General features: G+C 44.9%; 1 long non-coding RNA gene across 1 annotated transcript; it reads right to left on the bottom strand.

Annotated features, from left to right (window-relative positions):
- Nucleotides 1–6,177: 6,177 nt before the first annotated feature.
- LOC109248057 (uncharacterized) lies at nt 6,178–18,671 on the bottom strand. Its single transcript, XR_002071926.2, has 3 exons — nt 17,312–18,671; nt 9,669–9,819; nt 6,178–6,943 (listed from the first exon to the last, which is right to left on the bottom strand). It is a non-coding gene; the product is annotated as an uncharacterized LOC109248057 (long non-coding RNA).
- Between the last annotated feature and the right edge of the window lie 208 nt (nt 18,672–18,879).

Genomic DNA, 18,879 nt, shown 5'->3' with positions numbered 1-18,879 from the left:
GAGCAGTTACCTGTCTCTTTCAGGTACCTTGTTTTCCAGGTACACTCCTACCTTGAACGTGGCAATTACAGTCAAAATGATACAACTAAGGATTGTGATTTATGCTATCTTTTCGCTCCCCGTAGGAGGAATGCAAGTCTTTAATTTTTAGGAAGAACACCGGAACTAAATAAATACTTAGCACTTTAAAGGAAATGCTTTTTACACTTCAATGAATTCCTGCCAGGAGGCACGGACTGAAAAATGCAGCACTCCTCAACAATGATGTCTAACAATAACAGCCTCCAGTACTTAACAGCCTCCCACCCGTGTTTCTATGGTGATACTTGAACTCAAAAGGTCTGAATTTAAACTACCTAACTAATCTGAAGAAAATCCCTCCCCCCCTTCCTTGGAGCATTTTTTTTTTCAAAATCTTTTGTTGGGGGAGGGCGGAGAGGAGAGAGGAACGCTTCCCCAGTTTTAGTGAGGCGGACGTGAGACCTTCTCAAATCGGGACGGAGGATAAAACTTCTAAGACCAATCTTCGGAGCCTCGTTTAACCGCTTTGCAATGAGGAAAATACTAGGCACTGTTCAAGGAGGCGCAGAGTTGAAGCACGCCACCAGTGTTGAAACTCATCGGCAAAATACTCTTCCCAGCTGACATATACCTGACATATACACCCCGGCGACGAAAAATACATTCCGTTTCCTCTAAGGGCACATCCAACCCGTCAGACGGGGCGACAACAGCAAAGAGCTGCTGAAATCCTGAGACCCGGGCTGCGAGGCATCCTGAAGAGCCAGCCCTTCTCTCCCAAGAAAAGTTAGGAGCCACGTTCAGATACGGCAGCGTCTTAAAATCGTGGGAGAAGGATTTCAAAATAACCCCCTGACAAACTGCTCAACGGGCATGGCGTTTCAGGTTCTCGATCTCACTTGCAATTTCCCCATTTGTGGCACATGGCGGTCAAATGGAAATTTTCCCTGTGTTCTGGAGCACTCGAAGGGGTTTAAGAGGCCTCTGGCTGACACAGGCATACACCTTTGAAAAACGTGGGCTGTAGCTTTAAAAGGTGTCAAAGGAAAAGCAGATGAAATACTGTAATCTCCACCCACTGTCACTTAAGACATACAGCCCACGCACTCCGCACGCCCAGCCAGCATCCTGCATCCACCCTTTCGGTCAAGCCCACTGCATTAGACCATGGAAACTCAGGATGTGTGGCCACAGGGGCCCCTGCTCTGGCTCCAGCTGGCCCACCACGTGGCGTGGCCGTGACCTTAGTCACACTTCCCCCTGACATCCTGTGAGTGGGCTCAAGCTGGAGCCAGACCTTCCCACCGTGACAAACCCTCACTCCCTGAAACATTCCATTCTCTTCTAACAACCAGGAGCTTCCTGCTCCCCACCCCTCCTGAACAACAGGTCTTTGAATATCATGCACCACCCTGGTGACCCCTTTAACCATTTAGCGCAAAGGGAGGGATTTGCAACTTCACTCTGGATGTTCGCAGAAGCGCTCTCTCTCTCTCTCTCTCTCTCTCTCTCTCGTGTTAACTAAACGATTTTCACGATCATCACTTCTCCAGGAATTACAATAAGCACATAGGACCTTGGGAATGGAAAACAGGATGCTGAAAAATGTGCACAACGAAGCGATCTTCATTAAAGAAATGCTTCTTCCCTTAGGAGACAGAGGCTGCCTGCTGGATTCAGATTTACAGAAGCATGACCTTCCCGGTCCTTTTCTAGTTGGGACTAGAAGGATTTTAGAAATCTTGGGAGTTGTTGAGGCTCAGTTGGTTAAGGGTCCCCCTTCGGCTCAGGTCGTGGTCTCGTGGTTTGTGAGTTCAAGCCCCTCGGCTGTCAGCCCGGAGCCTGCTTCAGATCCTCTGTCCCCCTCTCTCTGCCCCTCCCGGCTCGCGTGAGCTCTCTCTCTCCGAAATAAATAAACTATAAAAAAATTATTTTAAATAAAAAAAGAAACATGTGAGTTGTATGCATAACCCTGCTCTTTGAAAAAGAACGTTCATTTAAATAAAACAGATTTAATGAGAAAAGTACTCCCCATTTCCTTTCAGCTGTAGAATCAAGAAAGAAGCAATTGTTTGTTTCATCAGGTGACGGGCAGTATTAATCCTACCTTCCTCCTAAAAGATGCATGTGGGTCCTAAGGTGGTTTCTCAGGCAAAGACGTAAAGCTGGGTAAGAGGCAGTTCATGCACTCATTGTTTAGACCCCTACTATTTTCCATATTCAAAAAATGGCCAGAGAGGTTCCGGCTGGGCAAAAAAGAGAGCGCCCACACTCCATCGTCCTGCTTTTCCCAGGGTACCAGACTAGAAAACCTGGAGAGACTGCACAGAGCAGCTAGGAAAGACAGGAAAGGTTAGGAAAGGCAGGAATTCAAAATGCCACCAAAGGGCCAGTGAGTTTCCCATGACTGTCTCCTCCAGTATTACCCCACGGCCTGACCCCAACGCACTGTCAGCTTTGGCTCGGGGAGCAGGAAAGAACTCCTGATGCTCAGAGAGCGGGGGAAATCCCCCGGTTATTTTTTGTTTTGTTTTGTTTTCCTTCGCTCTGTCCTCTCAGGTCACAACCCCCCACCCCCACCCCCCAGTGGCAATGGCAGCCCGCAGGGCCAGAACTCTGAGGGCCAAGAGCCTTCCTCTACGTTCCTCGGAGCTGTGGTTCCAAGAAGATGGGGTGAGACCATGCCTTTTTTTTTTATTCTCTGTCCTCCTGACCAAGCTTGGTAGCTAAATGACCGAAACAGGGAAGCCCCTTGCAATCGGGAAGTACTAAAGAAATTATGTAGAGGGAGCAGCTCAGGAAAAGGCACCCCATAAATTGTTTATAAACTCCTGTGCTCACCCACGAGCTTTGCATGGATGGATCTTGTCCTTTCCCCCCCCCCCCCTTAAGTTCATTTATTTTGATAGAGAGAGAGATTGGGAATCCCAACCGTCCACACAGAGCCCGATGCGGAGCTCGAACCCATGAACCGTGGGATCATGACCTGAGCCGAAGACGGATCCTTAATCGACTGAGCCACCCAGGCTCCCCCGCCCCCAGCATGGATCTCATCCTAAACAGCCTACCTGAGACTAAGAACACCGGGGGGGCCACAGTCACAGGAGGTTGGGTTAGAACTTGCTCTCTGAACATAACCAAGTCGACTGCCTGCTAAAACAAAGATATCAACATTCTCCATGGGATTTAAACAAGATCCAGAGGCCCGTAACATAACATTCAAAACGTCCTGGCTAAAATCCAAAAGACTTGAAAGCAGCTATTAGAACACTGCTCCGGCAACCAGTCACAGGGAACCGTGAAACCTACGGGAGAGAGAAGTCTGGGCAGAGACACAGAAGCTGGGCAATTCTAGAACTGAGAAATCAAATAACGGAAAACAAAACCTCCTGGACAGGCTCAACACAGCATGGAGAGAAGAGTGCCCGAACCTGAGGACAGAGCCAGGGAAATTGGCCGATCTGTACAACAAAGAGATACAGGATTGAAAACAAAACAGCAGAGCCCCAAGGGATTCAAGGGACAGTAACAGAAGGTCTGCCATTTTGTGTCCTGGAAGTCCCAAAAAGAGAGGAGAGACAGGGCATGGCAGAAAACAAAACAAAACAAAACAAACAAACAAAAACTTAACAAACTAGTGGCTGAGAATTTGCTAAATTTCCCCAGAGGCACAAATCTGCAAATTCAAAACGCAGAGCAAACCTCACCTAGGATAGGCCCAAAGAAAAAACGAGACCCAAAACAATCTTGAAGGCAGCGAGGGAGAAATGGCCTATTACCTAGAAGCACAAAAACTCAAAAGGCTACAGATTCCTTACTGGAAACCGTGGAGGAGACAAGGAGGTGGCCCAGTATTTTTTAAGCACTTCGGGAAAGAACTGTCAACACGCAGTTCTATATCCAGCGAATCTGTCTTTCGGGAATGAAGGTGAAACACAGATATTCTCAGATCTAAGAAGCTCACTCACTGGCAGCTGACTTCCTCTAAGATAATAGCTAAAGAAAGCTCTTCAGACAAAAGGGAAATGATACCACGATGGAAACGGGGAACATTAAAAATTAGGAAAGAGCAGCAGAAATGGTAAACATCTGAGTAAATATAAAACACTATTCGTCTCCTCTTGAGCTCTTTGTTGAAAGCAAGAATTATAACATTGTCTATGGGGGTTTCAGTGTATGCCATTGTAACCCGAAGATAAATGTAACAAAAGAAGAGGGGTAAGGTCTCCGCACCGCACTTCAAGAGGTAAAATGCTGACTCTGAATCCACCATAAAGTATGTATATTGGAATCCTTACAGCATGCACCCAAACACGCGCGCGCGCACACACACACACAAAGACATAGGAGGCATACAAGAGATCAATTAAAATAAAACACTAAGGAATATTCAAATAACGCAAAAGAAGGCAGAACACGGGAACCCAGAATGAAAATCAAGGGGAGAAACTGAAAAGAAATAAATAATCAAACGGTAGGCATAAATCCAAGCAGATCAATAACTGTATTCAACTTAAATGGTCTAAACATGTAAATTAAAGGACAGAGACCGTGAGATAAATTAAAAAATATGAGCCAACTATATCTTAACAAAAACTCACGTGAAATATACTATTAGTAGGTAGGTTAAAAGTAAAAGGAGGGAGAAAGGGATGATATGCAAACACTGCTCAAAAGAAAGCTGGAGTCGGGGTAGGTGCCTGGCTGGCTCAGTCGGAGGAGCGTGTGACTCTCGATCTCGGGGTTGTGGGTTCGAGCCCCAAGTTGGATGCAGAGACAACTTAAAAAAACAGATGGAGTGGCTCTATATCTATATCTATATCTATATCTATATCTGTATCTATATCTATGTATCAGACAAAGCTGACTTCAAAACAAAGCCAACTGCCAGGGACAAAGAAATACATTACATAACAATAAAAAGGTCAAGTTGACAAGACAGGACGTGTTTGCACCCAACAACAAACCTTCAAAATAGAGGAAGCAAAAACTGACAGACTTCGGAGACAGAGATAAATCTAAAGTTACGGTTGGAGGCCTCAACATTCCGCTCAGTAATATATGGAAATGGTAAATAGAAAATACCACCAACCAGCTAAATCTAGTATTTATAAAACAGTAACAAAAACAGAATATGTATTCTTCTAAACTACTGAAAAAACATTCACCAAGACTAACCATACCTCCAAGTATAAAACTTAAACAAATTGAAATAATACAGAGTATGTCTTCTGACCGTAATGAAATTAAACTAGAAATCAAAACAAAAGAGAACAGAAAGAGACAACAAAAAGAGAAAAGGAAAACTTCTAAATTCTTGGAAATTATATACCATACTTCTTTTTTTCTCATTTTAATTTTTTAATCATTTTTATTTTATTTTTTGAGAGACAGAGACAGACAGAATGAGAGCAGGGGAGGGGCAGAGAGAGAGGGAGACACAGAATCGGAAGCAGGCTCCAGGCTCCAAGCTGTCAGCACAGGGCCCGACGTGGGGCTCGAACCCATGAACCATGAGATCATAACCTGAGCCAAAGTCGGATGCTTCATCGACTGAGCCACCCAGGCGCCCCCAACATACTTCTAAATAACTTACAGGTCCAAAAAAAAGTCTCAAGTGGGAACATTTTTTTGTATTGAACCAAAATAAAAATGCAACACAACAAAACGTGTGTGATGCAGCTCAAATAGTGCTTAGAGGGAAATTTACATGAAATATTTGTATTAGAGAAAAAGTAAGGTCTCTAATCAATAATCTGTTTCCACCTGCCCTAACTACCAAAATACCACCGAAGCAAGGAGGGGAAGTAACAAGGACAAAGGCAGAAATAAATGAAATTGAAAGCTAACAAACAACAGAAAAAAAAAAAAATCAATGGAAACCAAGACTGATGAAGAAAAAACTCATTTCTTCCTAAGGAAAGAAATGGTGTCACCACAGATCCCACGGACGTTAAAAGGACAGGGGCACGTAACAACTCTACACACATAAATTTGCCCCCTAATATTGCTTCTATCTTTCGATGAATTTTTTTTTTTTTTTTTTTTTTTTTTTTTTTTTTTTTTTTTTTTTTTGGTCTGTGCTCATGAGAGTTGACTGTGGTTTTGTCGCTGCTGTCTTGCTTTCTACCACCGTTAGTATCCTTAAATGCTGGCCTCATGTCATACAATGGGACGTTTTCCCTCTTGTTCTCAAAGAGACAGTCTCAAACTGGTGTTATTTCTTCCTTCAACGCTTGTTAGAATTGACCAGTGAAAAGCCATCTGGGACTGGACGTTCCTTTTTCAGGCTTGTAACTATGAATCCAGTTTTATTAATCATGCTAGGATCACTGGGGGTGTGCATTTCAACTCAGGTGAGTTTGGATAGGTTGTGGGGTTTTGGGGGGGGTGGGGAGGGGGAACTGGCGGAAGAAGTAAGTTCCCGTTGGAGTCTTCTTTGATTCCTCCTGGATCAGAGAAGAGATAAGGTGACCCAGGATCTTTCAGGTTGTCACGGAGAGGTTTCCAATCTTCTTGGTAGTAGTCAGAGAGCAGTAGCGGGGGGACCGAGGGGGAGGTTACAGGGAGGCTTAGGGAAGGGTGTTAAGGGGGAACATTTCAGACTCCTAGTCATCCAAATGCCTATTACCTGGCCAGACCAGAATGTTCTATGGTGTGAGCTTGGAACCACAGGACTGGAGCTGGTGCTGGGGGTGGGAGATGAAGTCAGGTCTAAGTGCCAACATGGCTTCTACCCACCTATACGGACCAGTCCTTCTAACTCTTTTATTATCGTAAGGAGAATTCAGCTGCTACAGAAAAAGTTGGGAAACCACTCAGACGTCCCAAAGGAGATGACTCGGGTTCTGGCACAGGCTTCTCGAGAGGGCAAGGGGCCAGCCATTCCCAGCCCAAGGCAGGGCACTCCAATGGAATCAGCCTGGGTATGGAAACAAAGTCGTGGCATTCAACTGGCCGGCTGAAATTCTTCCTCCGTTTAGTCAGACACAAACCGAGACTCATAAAGCTGAGAGCCACCTCATGAGTCTCCCTGCCCGTGGCCTCATTTCGCAAGATGAGGAGACTCTATTCTAGATAAGGGAAGTGACCGGCTCAAGGTCGCATACCTTGCTGAGGCAAAAATGGGACTGGGGTCCAAGTTCCCCCAGGGTCCCAGCTCAGTGTTCTTTACACTACACATAAAAACAAGTATTCACTGGACACCCACTGCATACGTGAGGCAATGTGAGGACACTTCCTGTCACCGCAGAATTTGAACTTCGGCGGGGAATACACAGGCATTAAACAGTGACACAGGTAACTGAAGTAGAAATGAGCGTTAAGTTACTAATGAGAACTTCACCACCACCAGCACTAAGAGTCGGCCATAGTGGTCCCAATGGAAAAGTTTCACCTTGGCAAATTGAGAAATTATTATATGGGATCTTTCGGTGATTGAATAAAACTTCACGTTGGTGAAGTCTACAACCTAGAAAGTGCTTGAGTCCTGTATCTGAAGCACCATCTCGGGTAGCTACGGGGGGCGGGGGGCGGGGGGACGCCATATTAGTAGACCACGGAGCAAAGACTGCCATTCAAAGAAGTAAAGACCGACATTCAAAGAAGTAATGATTCTAGCCCCGGGCATTCTGTGGGACCAAGAAGAAGGAGCCATTGTGTGGTGACTCAAGCCAAGCATGACCCAGATACTCCAGGGGAAATAGCCCTGGAGCCACGAAGGCCCTGACACAGACTCCAGCAACCAAGCATGACATACTCCAGAGAGCAAGAGCTCTCTGCTGAATAAACCAGGTAGTTCTGGAGAGCAGGGAATGAACCTAGGATTCCGTGTTTCAACACCCTGACAGTGAAGAAAGGACATAAAGAAACACACACAGACAGAATTTCTGGTTTACCTCAGAACCTGATCGGTCAGAACACTTTTAAATGGGAAACTTTTACAGATGTTTGGTCAAGTTATTCTTGCAGGGGATGTTTCCCCTACAACTGGCACTCTCATGATGGAATCATTTTAAAGCGTCTCGAATTTCCCCCTATTCTTTCAAGGGATAAATGCAATCCTACAATCGGAGACCTGAGGTGAAAGTAGCTTTACAGACGGCAAATTACCATATGGGAGAGTGCTTGATAAAGCAGACTCAGGAACCCCTGGGTGGCTCAGTCGGTTAAGCATCCGACTTCAGCTTAGGTTATGATCTCAGGGTTCATGAGTTCGAGCCCCATGTCGGGCTCTGTGCTGACAGCTCAGAGTCTGGAGCCTGCTTCGGATTCTGTGTCTCCCTCTCTCGATGCCCCTCCATCTCTCTCTCTCTCTCTCTCTCTCTCTCTCTCTCAAAACTGAATAAACATTAAAAAAAAAAAAAGACTCAAGTCTGTAACCCACGATCTGATTAATTCTATTACAACAGAAGACCAGACTCTTTTAACCATGACAATTAACAGAAGAACAACAAAGTAGGCATGTTAAGTTGGTGGTTAGTTTGGTTAAAGGTATAGAATTTAAGATTTTAAAACGTATTCACCTGAAAATGCACATGTATACCAGGCAATTCTGACGGGGCAGAAATCATTTATCATCATCACAGCAGGCTGTAAGAGTCTAAAGCGGCACCCATGGTAAAGGCTTAATGGAATCCCCCTCCTTAAAAATTATTAATAATAGAGGGGCGCCTGGGTGGCTCAGTCGGTTAAGCGGCCGACTTCGGCTCAGGTCACGATCTCACAGTCCGTGAGTTCGAGCCCCGCGTCGGGCTCCGTGCTGACCGCTCAGAGTCTGGAGCCTGCTTCGGATTCTGTGTCTCCCTCTCTCTCTGACCCTCCCCCGTTCATGCTCTGTCTCTCTCTGCCTCAAAAATAAATAAACATTAAAAAAAATTTTAAAAAAATTATTAATAATAGAATGATTTAGTTTGCATTTCCCCCAGACCCTCAGAAGCTGGCTACGAAATCTCAGACGTACCCAATCAGTTCAGTAATTCTGTGAGTCGACGGGAAAATGACAATTCATCTCAGGCGCTTTGTTTCGACCCCTTGATAAGTAAAGAAAGAACACGGTGAAATGCGGTGAAGCGTCTAATTTTTATCTCGGCCTTGGTAAAAAAAATACTTATTTTTAAATACATTCCCGGCTGTGTCCAGAGTGCCTAGCACAGAGCCTGGCACGTAGTACAACTTCAGAAAGTGGGGTGTGTTTTTGCATAAATGCACAGTCGAACGATGAGGCAGTGATTCTGCCAAACCGGAAGTATGTGCCTTGAAAAATCGCTATTCTGTTTTCACAGCGATACGCAAGGAAGAAAGGGATGGAAGGGAAGACCAAACACCTGTTTTGTTCTTTTCTTTCGGAGAACAGTTGGGTGGAATCGGACACGCAAAAATAACGAATGCCCTCCACCGTTTACTACCATTTGCAAACGGCTTCCAGAAGCTGCGATCTGACAGAAACTTCGAGTGAATCTACATCTGAGCTCTCCCAACACCAGATCTGAAATTGGCTGGTTAATCTGGCCTCAGCCGTGACATACGGAGAGATCGAAATGCTGTCGCAAGCCTCCATTTGAAAAGCGACACACGTATTTGTTCAACGTAAGTTTAACAGGCTTTTAAAAATCTTAACGTGATGCAATCAGAAGGGCAACACTCACCGAGCGGAGCAAAAGCGTTTCTCGGCAAGCGGGTGTCCATCAAGTAGAAATGGTTCTCGTCTTTACCTTCTAGATGAACCATATGTCACTTGAGTTCTCTGTATAACCTCAAGGATGTCTCAGCCTTTCAGGACTCAGTTTCTCCATCTGCCTAAAAAAAAAAAAAAAAAAGAAAAGCAGGGAGGGACGGATCCGGCAAACTCTAAAATGCTATGCTTCTCTTCTGAAAATAGCAATTATCGCCACGTCTCCCTATGCCAGGTATTGTATTACCAAATATGCCTATCTTCTAACATGTGGTTCCCCAGAAGAGTGAGAGGGACCAGGGTTTAAAAACCAACACAGGGCGCCCGGGTGGCTCAGTCGGTTGAGCGGCCGACTTTGGCTCAGGTCACGATCTTGCGGTCCGGGAGTTCGAGCCCCGCGTCAGGCTCTGTGCTGACAGCTCGGAGCCTGGAGCCTGTTTCGGATTCTGTGTCTCCCTCTCTCTCTGACCCTCCCCTGTTCATGCTCTGTCTCTCCCTGTCTCAAAAATAAATAAAAAAACGTTAAAAAAATTAAAAAAAAAAAACAACACAATGAGTAAACGCAGACTTAAAGGGAAATTTCCTACACACCTTGTTCACCCCAAAACAGGACCGGCCACATCCCTCCCCTTTCTTTCAGTCACACTGTCGTAACTCGGGGCACCTTTGTGGCTCAGTCGGTTAAGCGTCTGACTCTGGCTCAGGTCACGATCTCACAGTTCATGAGTTCGGCCCCCACGTCGGGCTCTGTGCTGACAGCTCGGAGCCTGGAGCCTGCTTCGGATTCGGTGTCTCCCTCTCTCTTTGCGCTCGCTCACTCTCTCTCTCTCAAAAATAAACATTAAAAAAAATTTTTTTTTAAAAACTGCCGTAACTGTTCTCCTAGTGCCACAAACCTCTCTCCTACTGGCCAAGGCGGGTCTTAAGATTGAATAAATCTTCTCACGGGCTGGCAACCCTCCGGCGAAGTACGTGATTGCCAGGAACACAAGAAGCACAAGATGGAACACAGTATCAGCACCCTTGCCTTAGCCCAGAGCTCGGAGGGCAAGGTGTTCCCAAAAGAAAATCTAAGGCTTAAAAGAGCGCTCTGATTTATCTGGTAACGCCATCAAATCCTCATGAAGGCAAAGTCACGAAAAGAAAGGAGAGCCCAAAATGGCCTGTTTCAAAAGCATGCCGTATTCAAAGTACATGAAGAAAAATGTATTTTTCCTAAGCCCCAATACGGAGAAAACCTTAGCAGCCTCTTTCACAGGCCTTAAATCTGATAATGCTACGTGCCCTGGCAACCCAATGCGGCTATAGGATATCGAACACTTCTTACGCGCTAATAACAACCATACAGAGTGCACAAACAGACTGCTCACTCACAGAACATAAAGACTCGAGCAGGTTAACAATGGCCAACCGAGGGAACAGTTTAACGGTCTGTTCGTTACAACAGCCTTGTTCTCTGACCACCTGAAGGGCTCTTGATTTGCAGTGATAAATGTCCATTCTGAAGAACTGAATGAACTATTACTCAAAAGTTAACAAAGCACCTATGTTGAGAGTCGACATATTTTTTTTTTTTTAGTTTTATTTATTTCTTGAGAGAGTGAGCTCGAGCAAGGGAGGAGTGGGGGGGGGGGGACAGAGGATCCAAAGTGGGCTCTGTGCTGACAGAGAGCCCGACGCAGGGCTCGATCTCATGAACTGTGAGATCTTGACCTGAACCAAGACCAAGGGTTGGATGCTTAACCGGCTAAGCCACCCAGGCGCCCCCATAAAAATTATTTTTAATGTAAAACTTATTGAAGGGTCCAGTCTAGACCGAACAGATAGATATACACATTTCTCGAAGGATACGGCCAAAGAGACAAGTTCTTTATTTCTCCCATATCCTTCGGAACGTGCCCACGTAGCCTGTAGGTTCAGTTCGCGAGACGTAATACAATCTACCTAGGACGCTGCATAAATGGCTTCATTTGGAAAGCATTCTTCCATTCACAGGCCTGACAAATGCTTGCTTCCTGTGTTCCAGAGGAAACTGTATTTATAATTAGTAGTTTCTTACAAGATTCACTTTTGCGTGCTTCTCATGTGACTCGACACTGGCAGGGCTGGCCCCAGTGTGTGTAGCAACAGAGCGAGCCACAGAAACATGCTCGCTTGCTCGAGTGTTCCCAAACCTGAAATGGTTAAGTCCTTGGCCCTCAGTTATTACCTCCGCAAGGCTTTGGTTAAGTTTCAACCACTTTACCCGAAAGGAGTAATAGCTAACCGCTTCATATAGGAATAAATACTGCGTGTTAATCTGTTTTCGTCAGCAAAGAGGACCCCAGGTGAGAAGCAACTGAAACTACCTCCCTCCCCCACCCCCACTGGGTTTCCTGAAGTCAAGGAAATGAGAGGAGGTTCCGAATAGGTGAGAAACCTCAAACACTGATTTCTTAAAAGCAGCCAATACTGTTTGGCATTTGCTCGAAACTCTCAAATAACCTGACCCATGCACACAGGTCAACACAGAAATTAAAATGTACTGGGCAGAAGATGTAGAGGGTCCAGGTACACAGGTCATGGAAAAGCAACGCGTCTGTATTGCCCAGTCAAGTGAAGCATTCTGGGAAAGCAGACGCTCTGACTCCCCTAAGTCCCGCGACCTCTGCAAGCCTGGCTACTTTATGGGCAGACCTCGACTCAGAAGACCGTTGGCATCTGGGAACCACAGAACATCCATGCTTCCTTCACAACGACATCAACCTGATGATGAGTCTTCCGAAATCACGGGTCTTGTGTTGGCCAAGGGAGGCCTTCCCGTATCGTGCCTCTTTGCTTAGAAGGTGGTTTCATTTCAAATGGCATCACCACGTTGGGGTTGATTCGAGAAAGGTTGAGTGTGGGGCAGCACGAAAGGAAAATGTTACATCCTCTGTGGAAATTCCGGGCCTTTCCACTGCTTTCAGTTCCACCAGAACTGGATTGTGAAGCCATCAATCAATAAAATAAGCTTGGGACTGTGTCCCCCAATTTGTCATTCTCGTCTTTCATATACAGCATCTTCTTTTTATTTTTATTTTTTAAATGCTTATTTATTTTCGAGAGAGAGACAGAGTACAAGCGGGGGAGGAGCAGAGAGAGAGAGAGACGGAGTTCAAGCCCCACATCGAGCTCTGACCTGACAGCGCGGAGCCTGCTTCGGATTCTGTCGCTCCCTCTCTCTCTGCCCCTCCCCCGCTCATGCTCACTCTCTCTCTCATAACATAAATAAATAATCTTAACACAAACTAGATATACGGGACAAATATTTTGAAGGCATTTGAAAGCACTTACGATCTCACCTTTTGACGAGTAAAACATTTGATTTATTCGAGGGTATACAATTTTGGAAGATTTTGCCTTTCCTTCTCAATTTCAGTTACTGTCATAATAAAAAAAGGTTGATGAAGTGAGGTTTACTTTTCAATCGCTGTGGTAATTTGCCGTCTTTCTTTCCACCTGCCAGTGTGCCTGAAACTGCTGTTCAAGTGCACGCAAAATATACAACTCCCCTATGGCTCAATTTGCTTTTAAGTAAAATGAGCAAATTGTCAAAGCTTGGTTCCTGCCTCTCACGACTTTTCAGAGCAAGTAGAACTTTCTAAAGCATTTTGCAAATATTAAAAAAATGATTTTAGAAGATGTTGGGGGGGGGGTCTTTCAAGGGGTGCCCAGCTGGCTCAGTCAGTACAGCACACGACTCTCGATCTCAGTTGGGGCTGTGAGTTTGAGCCCCAGGTTGGGTGGAGATTGCTTAAAAATAAAATCTCGTAGGGGCGCCTGGGTGGCTCAGTCAGTTAGGCATGCGACTTCGGCTCAGGTCGTGATCTCACGGTTCGTGAGTTCGAGCCCCACATCGGGCTGTCCGCTGTCAGCACAGAACCTACTTGGGATCCTCTGTTCCCCTCTCTCTGCTCTCTCTCTCTCAAAAATAAACTTTTAAATAAATAAATAGAGCTGATAACTCTATACGTTCAGTGATGCTCACAAGTGTCTAGATTAAAATTCTTATTTCGTAACTACCTTTCAACACCCTAAATCCCCTTTATTATCAAATGTACCTAACAGCCATGATCTCCAGGGATTCTTGGTAATAAACACCCTTTATACGGAGGGACCGACTCAGATTGGAGGAGAAAGGATACGAGATAACTAAAAGGACTGTAGGATCCTGGATGAGATCCTGGAACGGAAACAGAACACAAGCGGGAAAATGGTGAGAGAGCTGAATAAAACGTGGAGTTTCGTTGGCCGTTTTGCACCAACGTTCATTTCCTGGTCTTGGTAGGTGTACCACTGTTAACGTGAGATTGAGGAAACTGGCTGATGGGTATACAGGAACTGTTCATGGTGTTTTCTGCAACTCTTCTGCACACGCAAAATCAGCTCAAAAGAAAAAGGTTAAAAAAAACACACACACCCTTGGGGAAAGAAAATCCATTGTTACGGGTTTTTAGGAGGAACCTGCATCTTCTGAAAGTATTTAATGCACAACAGGATTTGACTCCACTAGGGAAAGGGTCCGGGTAGACGGCACCCTATTTTCTGCAGTGACCAGAGACCCCTCTTTCAGCGTCACCTGATAGAAATTTTTCTTGAGCTCATTTTACTGGCGTCAACGGGCACCACGTCTTTGGACAATGGGTTCTATCACTTGGCTCTCGCTACATGAAACAATGTTTGCTTTATTTTCTTCAAATGTCTTCTTGAGGATTCAAGCTTCATTCGCATTCCAGAATTTTGAGATCAAGTTTAAGGAATTCCGTCATTCGTGCCCCGTCCTGAAGCAACCCATGTTCCTTAGCGGCGACCGACATTAAAAGCTTCCCGTCCTCCCACAAACAGCTAAGAGTCTATGAGATCCAGGATGGTTTGGTTTCTGCACCTTAATCTGACGGACCTGTAGCATTTCCTGGTCCATTCAATAACTTCCTTGTAAAACATTTCGGTCACCCGTGCTCCTTGCCACTGCTCTCTGCTGAGAAGCTCTAACAGGCCCAAGAGACTGAGTTCCATTCCATTCTGAAATTTGAGTTTAGGCAAGGGATTTCCAGCATCGCTAATGTGATTTTTTTTTTTAATTTTTTTTAACGTTTTATTTATTTTTGAGACAGAGAGAGACAGAGCATGAACGGGGGAGGGGCAGAGAGAGAGGGAGACACAGAATCTGAAACAGGCTCCAGGCTCTGAGCCGTCAGCACAGAGCCCGACGCGGGGCTCGAACTCACGGACCGCGAGATCGTGACCTGAGCCGAAGTCGGCTGCTTAACGGACTGAGCCACCCAGGCCCCCCGATTTTTTTTTTAAAGGGATCAGGGGCGCCTGGGTGGCTCAGTCGGTTAAGCGTCCGACTTCAGCTCCGGTCACGATCTCCCGGTTCGTGAGTTCGAGCCCCACACGTCGGGCTCTGTGCCGGCAGCTGGGAGCCTGGAGCCTGCTTCGGATTCTGTGTCTCCCTCTCTCTCTGCCCCTCTCCCACTGGCGCTCGCGTGTCCTCTCTTTCTCTCTCAAAAATAAATAAAATGTAAAAGAAAAACAATTTAAAAAAGAAAAAGAAAAGAAAGGATTAAACGCCTTTGGGGGTGCTTACATGTCAAAATGAAAATCGAGTCATGCTGTTCACGAACCTATTTCCCAAGTTCTGGATCGGATAAGATTGGAGAGCATTCGATCTCTGAATGGTACGGAATAAACATTTATAGTACATCCGAACGAACTGGAAATAGTGATTCTACAGGAGAGAACATACTTCTAGCACCTGGCCCCAGCCCCAACCAGAAGACAGGAAAACAGGAGACGATCCCTGTTTAGGTTAAGGTGGCACGCAAAAAGCTTGAGGCAATTCTTTAATTAAATGTCCATAGAAATCCCTCTCTCTATTCGTTTCTCACTCTCCTATAAGCAACAAAGTCTATAAAGGGTAGAAGACAATGACCAAATTGGATCTTACAAACGATTTCCTTTTAAAAACTGTTTCCTCTGATTGTGAAAGCCAAATTTTTACAAGAAATCTTCCTTAACTACCACACCAAGTTCTATAGTATGTGTGCTTTTTCTTGTGCTCTAAAACTTCATCTAAATGAACCACCAGTTTGGGGGGGAAGGGTATTTTGGGAGTCTGCCCTCAGCACCTCGAACTCTGAAAAAGAAGTCCGCTGAATTGAAGGCAAAATTACTTAAATTACCTCCAGCTTTACATGCAAATATTGGCTTCTTCGTGTTGAAGAAATTAAACTGAGAGAAAACTCATATGCTCTAATAAGAATTTCAATTCATTATTTCCAAGCCATTAGGTTTCTTTAAAAAAAGCAAAATTGCTCATGAACTTGCCTATGGACTTGAATTTCATTAAATAAATACCCCATTCAATAAATTGTTCAAAGACCTTCAGATAATATCTTCACCAAGGAAACGAGGCTTTGTCTTCTCTATTCATGCCTTTCAAATTCATGCATTTTGAGATAATTTTCTTACTTATTTATCATCCTAAAAGGGGAAAATTATTTATCTATATAGAATTATAATTATAATATTATTATGTTCTCAATACATACACAATATAAAATTGAAGAGTGACCTAAGTGCCTGGAAATCCCAAATACTGAGAGAAAACAAAATGTAACAGAAAAAAACAATACGAGGGGCGCCTGCCGGGCTCAGTCGGGAGAGCTTGGGACTCCTGATCTCGGGGTTGTGAGTTCAAGCCCCACGGTGGGTGTAGAGATTACTAAAAAATGAATAAACTTACAAAAAGAAAAAGCAATGGGAAAATAAACTCATGTAAAGATTTTAGCTAAAAGGTGAATATGCAGTCATGTCGCAGGTTTAGATGAGTGTGATATGTTTTTCAAGATAAAATCATCTACGACGTCATCATCCCCAAAACACATCTAGACAAATCCATCTTTAATGTGATTACCTTTTTTCCTTGATCAACTAGTAAGTACCTACTACATGCTGGGCACCGGGCTGGAGTCTAATGGGGACTTAGAGACCGGTTCACTAATCTGCATCAATAAAAATACGACAGATGGTGTGATAGGAAATGACAAGTCCCCTTATCTGTCTCAGGGTCAAGTGAAGTTGGGAAAAAGGAGTTCCAAGGAAAATGAACATTTAAAAATATTTGCGGGGTGCCTCGGTGGCTCAGTCGGTTAGGCATCCGACTCTGGATTTCGGCTCAGGTCATGATCTCATAGTTCATGGGTTCGAGCCCCATTTCAGGCTCTGCACTGACAGTGCGGAGCCTGCTTGGGATTCTCGCTCTATCTCTCTCTCTGCCCCTCCCCTGCTCTCCCTCCCTCTCTCTCCCAAAAAATAAACTGAAAAAATATATTTTTTAAATATTTTCAACAAGGATGGAAAAAAAACAAACAAACCATTTTCCGGTTAACACTCAGATCATTGAAAATTCCACAACAGACTTTCCCATGTTTGTACCTTTTGGTCAGCTGCACTGTTGCTCGATTATATAATCTTCATTTTAAAAAATATTCAGTTGAAAAAATTTACAGATACGAAAAGGATGGTCGGGCAGTTCCTCTCTTTGTATGCCACGGTTAGCAACAAAAACTGAGAAAATAAACTCAAGCAAACCTTGTGTTTCCAGTTCACGGGCATCACCAACCAAGTTTTGTTTGTTTGTTTGTTCTTTTACATCGATTGGTTGTTCTTGCTTATCAGCGGCCTCCTATGTTACTTCTCCAACACAAAAGCACAAGCAAGATCATCTGCCAAGAATCCCCCCACCCCAAGAGACGAGTGGAAAAGGAGCCACCCTTGACAGAGCTGATCTCTAACCACCCTAAGAGGACTCCTTTCGATAAAGGAGAGAGACAGAACCTTCCTTGTAGGGGTGAAATGAACTACTTCTGAATTTCCCAAAGGGAATCCTGACTTGTGTGACCAACTCGGCTGTCTTTTGAATTAAAGCAACCTTTAAATAGCTGTTCTATTTAATCTCCCTTCTAAATTCACTATTGTTACTCATTATGAGTTCACTGGCATTAGTCAGCACAAGGAATTAGTCACTATATTTTTTAAACCACCAACCCCCCCCCCCAAAACTTTTCTGATTTTCCTTTCCCCTCGGTATTTGGCAACGTTTAAGGAGCCCAGTAACTATATGCAAGAAATGCTGCTGGGCCTTTTTTGTTTGTTTGTGGTTTCAACAGTGACCAAGTCCCCATTAATAAAAGGAGTACAACTCTTCATTCTTCTCGTGAAAAGGGGACCCTCGCCTTTAAACCTTCAGATGAAAAGTTTCTTATTCAAACCATGGATCGAGAAATGGATACCATTCGTTCTCCTGACCAAAAGAAAAAAAAATCAAAGAGTAAGATTTCTGCTAACCACAGGGGAGAAATGGAAAATAATCCAGGGAACACTAGAGACCGTACTGGCCTTTCCAAAGGACCCGTCACTTAACGGCCCGTCACAATTGTGACAAGTTGCCTTTTCAACATTATCGGTCAAGACCTCCTCGAATCGGCCATCGGTTCTGCTGGATTGAAGGCCAAAACGTCCCTGCTGTGAGCAGGCCACAGGGACCCTGAAAGCCCTCTCCCCTTTTCCTCTCCTTCCACACAGAACCACCTCAAAGCAGATACCGCTCCAGAACCTTCCCTAATCGCTGGCTGCCAACCACTGCTTACTCTTGGAGCACTTCCTACACTTACCATATCCTGCTTCTTCACGACCTACCACATACCTCCATCCTCTCTTCCCAAGTAAACGGTACACTCCTTCTAGAAGGTGTGTCTGACTTCAGCCCAGCTCACGATCTCGAGGTTCAGGAATTCGAGCCCGACATCAGGCTCTGTGCTGACAGCTCGGAGCCTGGGGCCTGCTTCGGATTCTGTGCCTCCCTCTCTCTCTGCCCCTCCCCTGCTTGTGCTCTGTCTTTCTCTCTCTCTCTCTCTCCCTTTGCTCTTGTCCCCTTCCTCCCTCAAAAAAAAAAAAAAAAAAAAAAGAATGCCTCATAAAGGTATCGAAGTAAAATTTTAAAAAAAATCTTCAATCAACCACTCTGCTTTCTTACCACCCACCCCCTCCTGGCGGGGAGGGGGTGGGGAGGAGAAAGGGAATGGAGAAGGGAAAAGAACTAAGAGAAAGGCCAGGGTGGTAAAGGCACAAACTTCATGTTACAGCGAACAGAATCTTTA

Source organism: Panthera pardus, unplaced genomic scaffold (assembly GCF_024362965.1).
Source record: "Panthera pardus isolate Hobbes unplaced genomic scaffold, ASM2436296v1 HiC_scaffold_27, whole genome shotgun sequence".
Taxonomy (NCBI): Eukaryota; Metazoa; Chordata; class Mammalia; order Carnivora; family Felidae; genus Panthera; species Panthera pardus.
This window is presented reverse-complemented; position numbering and strand designations above follow the sequence as displayed.